General features: G+C 37.0%; 1 pseudogene; it reads left to right on the plus strand.

Annotated features, from left to right (window-relative positions):
• The first annotated feature begins 4,195 nt into the window (after positions 1-4,195).
• On the plus strand, positions 4,196-4,295 carry LOC127099020 (uncharacterized; annotated as a pseudogene).
• Positions 4,296-13,197: the final 8,902 nt, after the last annotated feature.

Raw genomic sequence — 13,197 nt, forward strand, 5'->3', positions numbered from 1 at the left:
ATCTTTCCTTGAAGTGGCGACCGTTTTTTCTAGTATTTGCTTGATTTCTCTGTTAGATACTTCCACTTGTCCACTGGTTTGAGGGTGGTAAGGTGTTGCTATCCTATGTCTCACTCCATATTTAAGTAGTAGTTTTTCGAGTACCTTGGATATAAAGTGCGATCCACCATCACTGACTACTATCCTTGGGATGCCAAATCTCGGAAATATTATATTTTTAAAGAGTCTAGTTACTACTCGGGTGTCATTAGTTGGAGAAGCTATAGCTTCGATCCACTTTGATACGTAGTCAACCGCCACGAGTATGTATTTGTTACCGAAGGAGGGTGGAAATGGTCCCATGAAGTCTATCCCCCACACGTCAAAAATCTCTACTTCCAAAATACCTTTTTGTGGCATCTCGTCACGTCTAGATATGTTTCCCGTGCGTTGACATCTGTCACACTCCTTAATAGCCGCATGTACGTCCTTCCATATAGTTGGCCAATAAAAGCCAGCTTGTAGGATTTTAGAGCAGGTCTTGGATGTACTTGTGTGTCCACCATAAGGCGCAGAGTGACAGTGTTGGATTATATTTTCTACCTCTTCTTCGGGTACACATCGACGGAAAATACCATCGGGGCCTCTTTTGAAAAGTAAGGGATCATCCCAGTAATAGTGTTTTATGTCGTGGAAGAATCTTTTCTTCTGCTGGTAAGATAAAGTAGGTGGAATTATTCCGGCAGCTAAATAATTGACTAGATCAGCGTACCATGGTATGACAGATATAGCTAAGGTGGTTTCTACTTGCATGTCGGAGTTGTTCTCTTCCAAAGTAGCTATGAGTTTGTCATACGAGAAATCATCATTAATGGATGTTCTTTCTGGTTCAAGGTTCTCAAGTCTAGAGAGGTGGTCTGCTACTACGTTTTCAGTTCCTTTCTTGTCCTTGATTTCTAAGTCGAATTCTTGTAGTAGCAAGATCCATCTTAGGAGTCTAGGTTTAGCATCCTTTTTTGTTAGAAGGTACCTGATAGCAGCGTGATCAGTGTAAACTATTATTTTGGCTCCTACCAAGTAAGAACGAAATTTATCTAGCGCAAATACCACTGCTAGGAGTTCTTTCTCGGTTGTGGCATAATTCACCTGCGCTTCATCCAGGGTTCTGCTAGCGTAATATATAGCATGAAGCTTTTTATCCTTTCTTTGTCCTAAAACAGCACCTACAGCATAATCACTGGCATCGCACATTATTTCGAATGGTTCATTCCAGTCTGGTGTCTGCATCATGGGTGCGGAGATCAATGCTTGTTTAAGAGTTTGAAATGCTTTTAAACAGTTATCGTCGAATATGAATTCAGCATCTTTCATTAATAGTCCGGTTAAGGGTTTAGTTATCTTAGAGAAGTCTTTGATGAATCGTCGGTAAAAACCGGCGTGTCCTAAAAAGCTTCGTACTTCTCTCACGGTTCTTGGGGGTTGAAGATTTTCGATTACCTCTATTTTGGCTTTGTCTACTTCAATTCCTCTGTTCGAGATGATGTGTCCCAAAACAATGCCTTCTTGTACCATAAAGTGGCACTTTTCCCAATTAAGTACTAAGTTTACTTTTACACATCGCTCAAGAACTCTTTCCAGGTTTTCAAGGCATTCTTCGAAACTTTGTCCGTATACAGAAAAGTCATCCATAAATACTTCCATGATGTTTTCGAGAAAGTCGGCGAAAATTGCCATCATGCATCTTTGAAAAGTTGCAGGGGCATTACACAGACCAAACGGCATTCGTCTATAAGCGAAGGTACCAAAAGGGCATGTGAATGTTGTCTTTTCTTGGTCATCAGGGTGAATTGGTATTTGAAAGAAGCCTGAATAACCGTCTAAATAACAGAAATGTGAATGTTTAGCTAATCGTTCTAACATTTGGTCAATGAATGGTAAAGGGAAATGATCTTTTCGGGTTGCTTTGTTTAGTTTTCTATAATCAATGCACATTCTCCATCCCGATTCGATTCGTTTAGTTATAGTTTCTCCTTTTTCGTTTTCAATAACGGTTATGCCTCCTTTCTTTGGTACAACGTGTACAGGACTGACCCATTTGCTATCAGATATAGGATATATAATACCTGCTTCCAATAACTTGGTTATTTCTTTCTTTACTACCTCACTTAGGATCGGATTTAGTCTTCTCTGGTGTTCCCTAGAGGTTTTACCGTCTTCTTCTAACATGATGCGGTGCATACAAATAGAAGGGCTTATTCCTTTAAGATCGGTTATGTGGTATCCTAGTGCGGTTGGATATTTTCTTAAGATATGTAGGAGTTTTTCTGTTTCGAGTCTTCCTAGATCTGCATTGACTATCACAGGTCGTTCAAGTTCTAAGTCTAGGAATTCATATCTCAGATTTTTGGGAAGTGTTTTCAAATCAGGGGTTGGTTTGTTAAGACACTGCGTAGGGTCCGGTGTTATTGCTAAGCATTGTTTAGATTTGTCTTCTAAAAGATAGTCTGATGATTTGTCTTCTCCTGACTCTGCTTCTTTTATGCATTCATCGATGATATCCATGAAGTAACATGTATCTTCTATTGCAGGTGCTTTCAAGAATTGGGAAAGAAGGAATTCAATTTTCTCTTCACCTACTTCGAAGGTGAGTCTTCCTCGTTTTACGTCTATGATTGCACCGGCAGTTGCTAAGAATGGTCTTCCTAGTATAATAGGTGTAGTATCATCTTCTCTAATGTCCATAATTGTGAAGTCAGTGGGAATGTAAAACTGACCTATGCGTACGGGAACGTTTTCAAGGATTCCTACAGGGTATTTGATGGAACGATCTGCTAATTGCACAGACATTTTGGTCGGTCTTAATTCTCCCATTTCCAGTCTCTTACATATGGATAAAGGCATAACGCTAATTCCGGCTCCTAAATCGCATAAGGCTTTGTCGATGACAAATTTTCCTATGTGACAGGGTATAGAGAAGCTACCCGGATCCTTGAGTTTAGGGGGCATGTTTTGGATTATAGCGCTACATTCGGCAGGGAGTGTAACGGTTTCGCTATCCTCAAGTTTCCTTTTATTAGAAAGAATTTCTTTTAAGAATTTAGCATATGAGGGCATCTGCGTAATAGCTTCGGTAAACGGAATTGTAACGTTTAATTGTTTAAGGAGATCGACAAATTTTCTAAATTGGCCTACATCTTTGGTTTTAACAAGCCTTTGAGGGTAAGGTATAGGTGGTTTGTAAGGTGGTGGAGGTACATAAGGTTCCTTCTTTTCTAGGGTATCCTTATTACTCTCTTCCTTTTCCTTAGGTTCACTTTCCTCAGTAGATTTCTTAGGGTTTTGGTTTTCTATCCTTGGATCAGACGGTCCTTCCACTTCCGTTCCACTTCTTAATATAATTGCATGAGCTTGGCTTCTCGGATTAGGTTGGGGCTGTCCAGGGAATGTACCAGTTGGTGCAGCAGTAGGTGCTTGTTGTTGAGCTACTTGAGATATTTGTGTTTCTAACATTTTGTTATGGGTAGCCAAGGCATCTACTTTGCTTGCTAGTTGTTTAAGTTGTTCGCCAGTGTGTATGTTCTGGTTTAAGAAATCTTTATTGGTTTGTTGTTGGGAAGCTATAAAGTTTTCCATCATGATTTCCAAGTTGGATTTTCTAGGGGTATTATTGTTAGGATTCGGTTTCTGATATCCCGGAGGTACAGATGGGGTTTGATTCGGAGACTGTCCAGGTGCGTATAGAGCATTATTACTCTTATATGAAAAGTTTGGATGGTTCTTCCAATTTGGGTTATAGGTATTCGAATAGGGGCTTCCTTGAGCATAGTTTACTTGCTCTGCTTGGATTCCAGTCAAGAGTTGACATTCCGCAGGAGTGTGGCCTTGGATTCCACAGACCTCGCAATTCTGAGTTATAGCAACCACGGCGGTTGGAGGTGATACGTTTAAACTTTCAATCTTCTGGACCAAAGCATCCACTTTTGCATTAACGTGATCAAGGTTACTTATCTCGTACATGCCAGTTTTCGGTTGAGGTTTTTCCACTGTTGTTCGTTCGGTTCCCCACTGATAGTGGTTTTGGGCCATGCTCTCGATAAGCTGGTAAGCATCAGCATAAGGTTTGTTCATTAGTGCACCACCTGCAGCGGCGTCTATTGTTAACCTTGTATTGTATAAGAGACCATTATAAAATGTGTGAATTACTAACCAGTCTTCCAAACCATGGTGTGGGCAAAGTCTCATCATGTCTTTGTATCTTTCCCATGCTTCGAAAAGAGACTCGTTGTCTTTCTGTTTAAATCCGTTTATCTGGGCTCTTAACATAGCTGTTTTGCTTGGTGGAAAATATCGGGCAAGAAAAACTTTCTTCAACTCGTTCCATGTGGTGACTGAGTTGGAAGGGAGAGATTGAAGCCATCTTCTAGCGCTATCTCTTAATGAGAAAGGAAAAAGACGAAGTCGAATTGCCTCTGAAGTGACACCATTAGCTTTAACAGTATCAGCGTATTGAACAAATACGGATAAATGAAGGTTTGGATCTTCGGTAAGATTTCCAGAGAATTGGTTCTGTTGCACAGCCTGCAACAACGAAGGTTTAAGTTCAAAGTTGTTTGCTTCGATTGCGGGCGGAGCAATACTTGAATGCGGCTCATCTTGCGATGGAGCGGCGTAATCTCTAAGAGCACGAGCTGGTTCTGCCATCTCGGTTAAAGAAGGAAAAATGTTTTTGATATCAGGAAGGTTTATAGGAGGGAGATTGTTTTCAGCACGATATTCCCGAATTCGTCGTAAGACTCGGAGATATAGTTCGATATCGTTGATTCGTAAATAGAGCGGTTCGCCTTGAGAGCGAGTGCGTGGCATACAAATCAACGAAAGAAAGAATAGAAGGAAAAAGAAACCTTAGTCTCTACAGCGTAACGGAAGAGTTACGATATCGATTGAATAAAAGTCCCCGGCAACGGCGCCAAAAACTTGATCGCTCGACTGTGTGAGTCGAGAATGGGATACAAACTGCAAGTGCACAGTTCTATCGCGTAGTTTTAAAAGATATCGATCCCACAGGGACTTATGAATCGATATACCGTTATCTAAAGTTACTACGTAAATCTAAGGTGAAAATGTTTGATTGTTTGGGGAAAAACTAAGAGCTAAACTAATATCTAGATTAAATATCAATAAAACGGATATCGGTATGTAGTTCGTCAAAACTAGGGAATCAAGTCTTTGTCGGTTTCCAGGTTTTTAAAATAAATCGTTTCAGTTAACTTTATTGGTTAAAGGTTTTATCTCAAACTCTCGCTCTGTTGAATAAACCATGATTTTATATTAATGTTGCTGTCACTTATAATTAAGTCAAAAACCATATTTTGAAAGCAATAAAGTTGCAGAAACTCTTTTTAAGAAAATACTGACCGTTTTAAACACCCTTATCTCAAACTCTCGCTCTGTTGACTTAGGTTATATGATTAAATCCAAATGCTTAACTCTCGTCCTCACATTCGATCTTTAAAAATACTTTTTGGAAAAGGTCAGAATTTAATTGACTCTAAAACTTGCTCTCGCCCTGATCTAGAATTAATGCCTAACTCACACTGTCCAGTCAAAACCTCAAACTCTCGCTCTGTTGGTTTTAACTTCTTTATGTTCTTTACTTTTTGTAAAAAATCTTGTTATTAAACCTGTAAGTTGAGACCGTAAAAAGATTGATTCTAATTTTAAGTTTAGATAGACCGACTCAGTCTCGACCCCTTTTTCTGCTTACTTTACATACCGATACCTAGGCAAATTAGCCAGACATGCTAAATAAATAAGAATTTATATCATGCATAAACAGACTCATTCCAGGCAGGCAATATGAATAAACAATAGAATAAAACATTAAATATTAAATAACAATTAGGGAACCTGAATGCGTAATACAATGGTCTTGAACACTCCACCACAAGCCGGTAGGATTTGTTCTTCGATTCTTCAATTAAACAGTAAATTAAATCAAGGAAATAAAAAAAACTCGAATATAACGTAAGGTTAAATCCGGTATAAAGTTGCACAATAATTTCCGGTGTAGAAACTATTATGCGAAAAATATCTAAAAGCTAAAAACGGGAAAGGTAAATTTGCAAGGGAAGAAGAAAATAAAACTTGCAAAAGAAATAAATAAAATAAACAATATTAATTCTGCTGGAAAAAGAAAACTAAGCAAAAGCTTGAACAGAAAATCGGCAGAGCTTCGGTGTGTGTAAACGGCAAAGAGAGGAGAGCAAACGAGAGGGATTAGGGTAGCTATTTATAGTAGTGCTACTAACTGCCTTTTTCTTCTTTTCCACGAGTCTTCAGCGTGCTAAATTCACGGCTTGGGAATAGGACACGAAGTCCTCAACGTTACTTCCATTCTTCTGAGAGCGTAACTTGCGCCAAAAAGCTAGTGGACTGGTGTGACGCTCGTCACACCATGTGTGACGTCCGTCACAAGGCTACTTCGCGTGACGCTCGTCACGCGTCCTGTGACGTCCGTCACAGGCACAGCATTGGTGACTTGTGCGCTTTGGGCTGGGCTTTGGCCTTTGGTTCCTTTTCTCTCCTTTTTGTTCCTTTTTACACCTCCTTTTCTTCTTTTCTTCACTTTTGCTTCAAAATGGGTACCTGATATAAATAGAAGAGGAATACTGCATAATATCTGATAAAATGAGATAAACTAGCGTAAATGATAATATAATTTAATTGAATTAAGTCTTAAAAAGCGATATAATTTCGCGTTATCACACACTCAAAAGTCCTTCAACTACATCAGCAGATAACACAGACAAAAGCTTCCTATGACGTTGCTTGAATTCCAAGGGATCTAATACAAAGGATGATAGCTTCCTTGGCCCTTTTAAGTCGGGACATCTGAAATTGTACTTCTTAGTGTTCCTTCACCCATAATCCATGGTCTGAAAATATTTGCAAATAAAGCCTCAGTTCCTTGAAGTTATTTTTCGTGTGATGAATGTCATGATGCGCATGAATGCATGAATGCAATAATCATAAATAAGGGATCCCACACAAGGCAAACAAACAAAGGTCAAGGGATGAATCAAGTCATTGTCAAAATCAATCATCCATTTTGGTGGATTATAGTTTTCACCTTATCAACACCCAAGTTCCATTGATATTGACAAGACTTGATTGGATCAACCAAGAATCAAAGGGTTTGTTGTGAGTCACGAGCATGGAGTTAGGTTAAGAACCATCCCAAAGGAGTGTACTAAGGATTAAAAACCTATAGATCATGTTCTAAAAAGTTCCCAGAGTCTTAATTCCATCTATTGGATATCATAGGTTAGGATGACTGACTCATTAACCCATAATATTCTCAAGAGAAACTCGTCTGAGTGTAGTATCGTGTAACGACTGTTATCAAGTCTACACCAAAATAGTCTCCGCACTACGTCCTAAAAAATAGGCCAAGTTGGGTTAAATGTTCTACGGTCATCGGCTTCTCGGACCCCAAATCATAGAAAGTAATGTCTAACCACAAATAACTTGTGTGACATCAATAAATCCAAAAGGGTCTCCACTAAGTAGATGGGTCTCAAGCCAACTTGTTAAGGACTACTCCACACAAGTCGAACATGACTATACCATCCTCCTATCTTAATTGCGCTAAAGTCCGGGTGAGAACTTATCTCACCACTCAGAGATCACCAAGCATAACAAACAAATTATATCACACAAAACAAATATACAAACATAAAATATACAATTATATACACACAAAAAGAGTAGGCTAAACCCACTGAGGACTACTCCCCAGCAGAGTCACCACTTAATTTTTGTAGTGGTAAATTCATGACCATTAAGATATGGATAAACTTAACGTCAATAAAGGGAAGGTGATAGCACCCAAAGTGTCCTAGGTACTCCTAGGGAGCCCTTTTTTATGTACATATGTGTTTTTGGTATAAAGATGTTTGAGAAAAATAGAATGTGGGGATGATAAAGGAATTCATTAATTATATTTTTTGTGTTTGACAAGACCTTCAGACTTGTGCCTATGTACCAACATAAAAATGAGGGATCAAAATCTCGTAGTTCGTGGTATCAATTTTAAAATGAGTGAATGGCTTTTAAAAAAGATTTAAATTTAAGAGAGGCACAAAGGGGCCTAAAAGAGTTTGAATGAGTGTTAGTTCTTTTTGTCTTTTGAAATTTTAAGTCAATATGATTAGATTTATTTACAATTTTGATTAAGAAAAGAGTTTAAAAATTGCAATGGCATAAGGCCAAAGTTCTAGTTTTGCAATAAAGTCTAAGTTTGAAAATCACAAGCAAAGAAGATTTTGAAAAGGGGGAGAGATTTAAAATTTAAGAAGTGGGAGGAGATGAAGAGACTAATCCTAAGTATAAAAATAAAAGTTAAGAGTTGAAAAGATCTGACCAATGGGATGCAATATAATAGACAAGAATATCATATAGAAACCCAATTTTCCTTTAGACTTTAAATTAAGCAATATCAACAAGCAAGTAGCAATATGAAGAGAAAGGCATCAAATAAAGATAGCCATATCCAAGCAAGCAACTTCACAGTCTTCTTCTTAATCTTCCCATGTATCAGATGACATGCTCCTTGATTGGCTCAGAATAAGACATTACACACATGTTCAAAGTAACATTTGCATCAAGACCATGTAGCAGATGAATTCATGTGGATCTCAATACTTGCATCTAATGGAAGCTCAAATCACAATAACCTGGTCTTAGAAATGTTGGCATTGGCCGAGTCCTTTTGCATAGGGAATATTGCCTAATTATAAGTCCAAAGCTCAGATCAACCCAACAGTCCGCACAAACATTTATTAGGGTTTTTTGTTGTTTATTAAGTATTTTAAGGTCCTAAGACCACATACACAAACAAAATATACAAACAAATATATACAAACACAACATATGGCTCAAGTGAGCAAAGTAAAAATGACATAATCATAAACAAGTTAAATGATATGTAAATGGCAAATGGAATGGTAAATGGCTTGAATTTAAATGGAATGAAGTAAATTACTTGAAATTAAAAGCAAGATTAATAAAAGTTAGTCAAATGTTAGTTGATTAGATGTTAGTGATGTTTTTGTTTTTCAATTGATTAAGTCATTCTTTGGAGAACACTCAACCCTCTATTCACAAGCATGGATCCTTGAACCAAGACATCTTCCAAAGGAAGGAAAAAATGCCAAGTTTCCACACAATACCATGAAAGGGGGAGACTTAAAATCTCACTTACTAGAATGTTATGCCTTTGGGTCAAAATTTAGTGCTATGTTAAGCAATCGTAATTGGACTTATGTAGAAGTCACAACTATCTGAGGTCGGGCAATAGAAATTTTGGTATTAATGCATGTTAGAGATATGGTATAATGAACCATACTTCTAAAACATACCACACTCAAAAAGAAAATTATCAAAGGATGGACCTAATCTCATCCATACTTGTATTGGTTCATCTAACACAAAGTTATTGATGAATCAACTCGCCTTAGGATATTGAGACCTCATTGGTCAATGAAAGGGATGGGATATAATATAATTGATGATGAAGAGGGAGGGGAGATGAGAGAAACACAAATTGGTCATGGGAGGAATTTTATCAAATTAAAATCGTTCATTCATTTTGGGAGATGAAATGTACATTTCATCAATCCCCTAAATCCAATTATTTTAATCCAACAAAAGTCAAATCAACCTTGACCAAGGCCCAAACACATAGTCAAACTTCACAAGTCAATAAAAATGGCTCAACATAATTTATACACAATTAATCAATTAAATAACAAATTAAAATGCATTTAAATATAATTATGTTTGATCAAAAACCTAAAACCTCTTCAAAACACCAAATAAATGGCCAAGAGATTTATCCTAGTTCAAACAAGGTCAAAGGACCTTAGACAAAAAATTCATAATTTTTGAAAAGTCAGAAGCATTTTTAAACAATTAAAAATATGCACAAAAACAATTAAATCATGAAAAATATCAAAATTAATTTAAAAAATAGTTTTAATTCAGAAAATGAAAGAGTCAAATACTAGAATTTTTTTGGTGAAAGTCCCATATTTTTTGGATTAAAAATGAAATTAATATGAATTAATCAAAAGAAAAGGATTAAATGAAAAATCAGAAAATAAAATATAAATAAAAAAACAAAGGTCATCAGATCTCCCTCCTTAATTGAGGTGGCAGATTTGATGGCCAAGCGCGCACATTCCACCAACGCCTCAGTCAACTGTGTCACACGCGTGGTAATCAAATTGGATGGATGAGATTAAAACGTGAGTACCAAATCAGATGGCCTGGATTGTTCCAGCGCACCACCGGAGCCCTAGCTCCGGTCATCTTCTCTGGTGAGCACCACCGGTCTGGTCCAAGCTCAACTCAATTGAAAATGAAAAGTGAATACACTAATTTGAAGGAAAAATGCTCAGGAGCACGAATCTGGCCTCAATTTTCTCCAATTCCAATTATCTAAAAAGATATTGATATTTGAATTTTGAGGATCATGAACTGAGTTGCTTCGATTTGACCTCAAAGCAACTCAATCTTCTTGCCTACATTGATAGAACTTCAGATAACCAAAAATACACAAGAATGGTGAAGAATTGAGGGAGACTCGAAAAGATGAAAATTCTGAAAAATTCACCTTCAATGGAGCTTCAGATTGGCACGATCTTGATTTCAATTATGCTTGGCCTTGCTTTGGATGCTTGTTGGAAGTGATTATAATCAATGAAAGGTGTGGACTCTTGGAGTTTCAATCTCAAAACAGATAGGGAATTGAAACTCGATTTTCAAAGAAAGTCTTCAAGCTTATCATTCAATGGTGAGGGTTTGGGGTTGCAGGTTCAAAGCTTGGGCCTCAGGTCCTTAATTATGAGAAATGTGGGTCTTATTTATAGGCCATGAGATTGATTTCCACACACTTCCAATTTTGGCAAAATTGGAAAATTCCCTTTGCATGCTTGCATGGGCGTGTGAAAGGCCCATCAAGTAATGCAATCTGATCCAAAATTGAGTGAAATTCATGTTGAATTCATGTTGGAAGGCCATGCAATGTGTATGAAAAGTGGAAATGGAAAACATCCAAATGGTCCTTCAACTTACACCCATGCGTAAGTCCTTCATAATTTGGCCAAATGAAATGATCTTAAACTTTTTGGAAAGGTGGGATCAAGGGGAATAACTTTCATGTTGAACAATTTTTCATTTGAAGCTTGGATCATGATGAATTTTTAGGTGGAAGTTTGGGAAATCAAACATATTTGAAAATTTTCTTAGTCCCAAGTCAAATGTTTACTTCTTCCACCTTGAATAGATTTTTCTATGGACTTCAAATGAGAAACGTTCCTTCATCAAAGTTGTAGCTATTTCAAACTTATTCAATTTAGTCACAAACTTTACCTTATTTAGATTTGGCATGAAGGAGTTATGCATTTTAGGAGTTGAGGAAAATCATCTGTTCAATGGTATTGACCCAAAATGACCTATAATTTTTCCTCTTGGCACATGCATTTTCAAGTTGAATTTGAACTTCCTCCAAACATAAAAGTTTAAGTATACATCTTGAATTTGATCATGCAATTTAAATGTTTTTCATCTCATAAAAATGGAGCAAGTTATGGTCTTGGGAAGTTGACCTCCAAACTAGGGTTCAAACAAAATGGCCTATAATCTTTCACCATAAAAAATGACTTTTGTAAGCAAAAATAGCTCTAGACTTCAACATGGAAGTTGTTTGGAGTTCCATTTTGAGTAACGTTTATCTTGGAATCATTTTCATATGACAAAAATTGTAGGAGATAGGGTCTTAGGAACCCTGGTTTAGACCAGTTGACTTTCTCTTGTCAACCACCATGAACCATCTTGCTAGCTTGACATTCTCTTGACTTTTGGGACTCATGGAGGATCATATATGCATTAGATGATGTAATTTGAAGTATCCCTTGAAATATTTGATCAATTGTTGAAGAAACTTGTTGAAGAAGTCACACAAGATACCCATATGAATTAGGGTTTCTAAGGCAAACCAACTCCAAACTCTTGATGATTTCTTGATCAAAATATCATGTGAAGACCACACGGATTCATATATGATTCTTAGAGTCAATGTGAACCATTTCTTGATTGTGCTCCTTGAATTTAGGGTCTTAAACCCTAGATATGAGATTGATGGAGCATGGGTGAACACACACACTACCTACAAAAGTAACAAACTATACATTGACATATTTTTTGGTATTTTAGTTAGTAAATAAAGAAAAATGAAGTATGATACAATTAAATGTGCTTGGTGATCTTTCCCAATGCAAACCCAATGAATGAGGGGTAAGAAGGATGCCAAGGTGTGATCCTAATGCAAATGCATATGATGAGATAGCATGAGGGATCTTAGGGTCAAAATTGGGGTCTTACACTCCGAAACTATTAGTAATGGAACTCTTCCCTCTATCTCTGGTATTCTCTACATAGAAGAATTAATGCATAACCTCTTATCAATAAGTCAATTAAGTGATAATAATTATGATATAATCTTCAATCAAAAAACATGTAAAGCAATTAATCAGAATAATGGAACAGTTCTTTTCACTGGAAAGAGGAAAAACAAAATTTACAAAACTCATCTTTCATATCTAAAAGATCAAAATGTAAAATGTCTAATATCTGTAAATGAAGAGCAGTGGGTATGGCATAGACGCTTGGGTTACATTAGCATGAGAAGGATTTCTCAGCTAAATAAACTCGAGTTAGTCAGAGGTCTACCTAAACTGAAGTTCTCTTCAAATGCTCTGTGTGAGGCATGTCAGAAAGGAAAATTTTCAAAAACTTATTTTAAAAAGAAAAATGTTATTTCTACCTCTAAGCCTCTGGAACTCCTTCACATTGACTTGTTTGGACTTGTTAAGACAGCTTCAGTCAATGGAAAGAAGTATGGACGTGTCATTATTGATGATTTTAGTCGCTGGACACGGGTAAAATTTCTAAAGCACAAGAACGAGTCACACTCTGTATTCACTAGCTTCTGTTCTAAAGTGCAAAACAAATTTGACTCTAAAATCATCAGAGTTAGAAGTGATCATGGTGGCGAATTCGAAAATAAGTTTTTTGAGGAACTTTTTGATTCAAATGGAATATCCCGTGATTTCTCCTGTCCTAGAACCCCACAATAAAATGGGGTTGTAGAAAGGA

Source organism: Lathyrus oleraceus, chromosome 6, assembly GCF_024323335.1.
Source record: "Lathyrus oleraceus cultivar Zhongwan6 chromosome 6, CAAS_Psat_ZW6_1.0, whole genome shotgun sequence".
Lineage (NCBI taxonomy): Eukaryota > Viridiplantae > Streptophyta > Magnoliopsida > Fabales > Fabaceae > Lathyrus > Lathyrus oleraceus.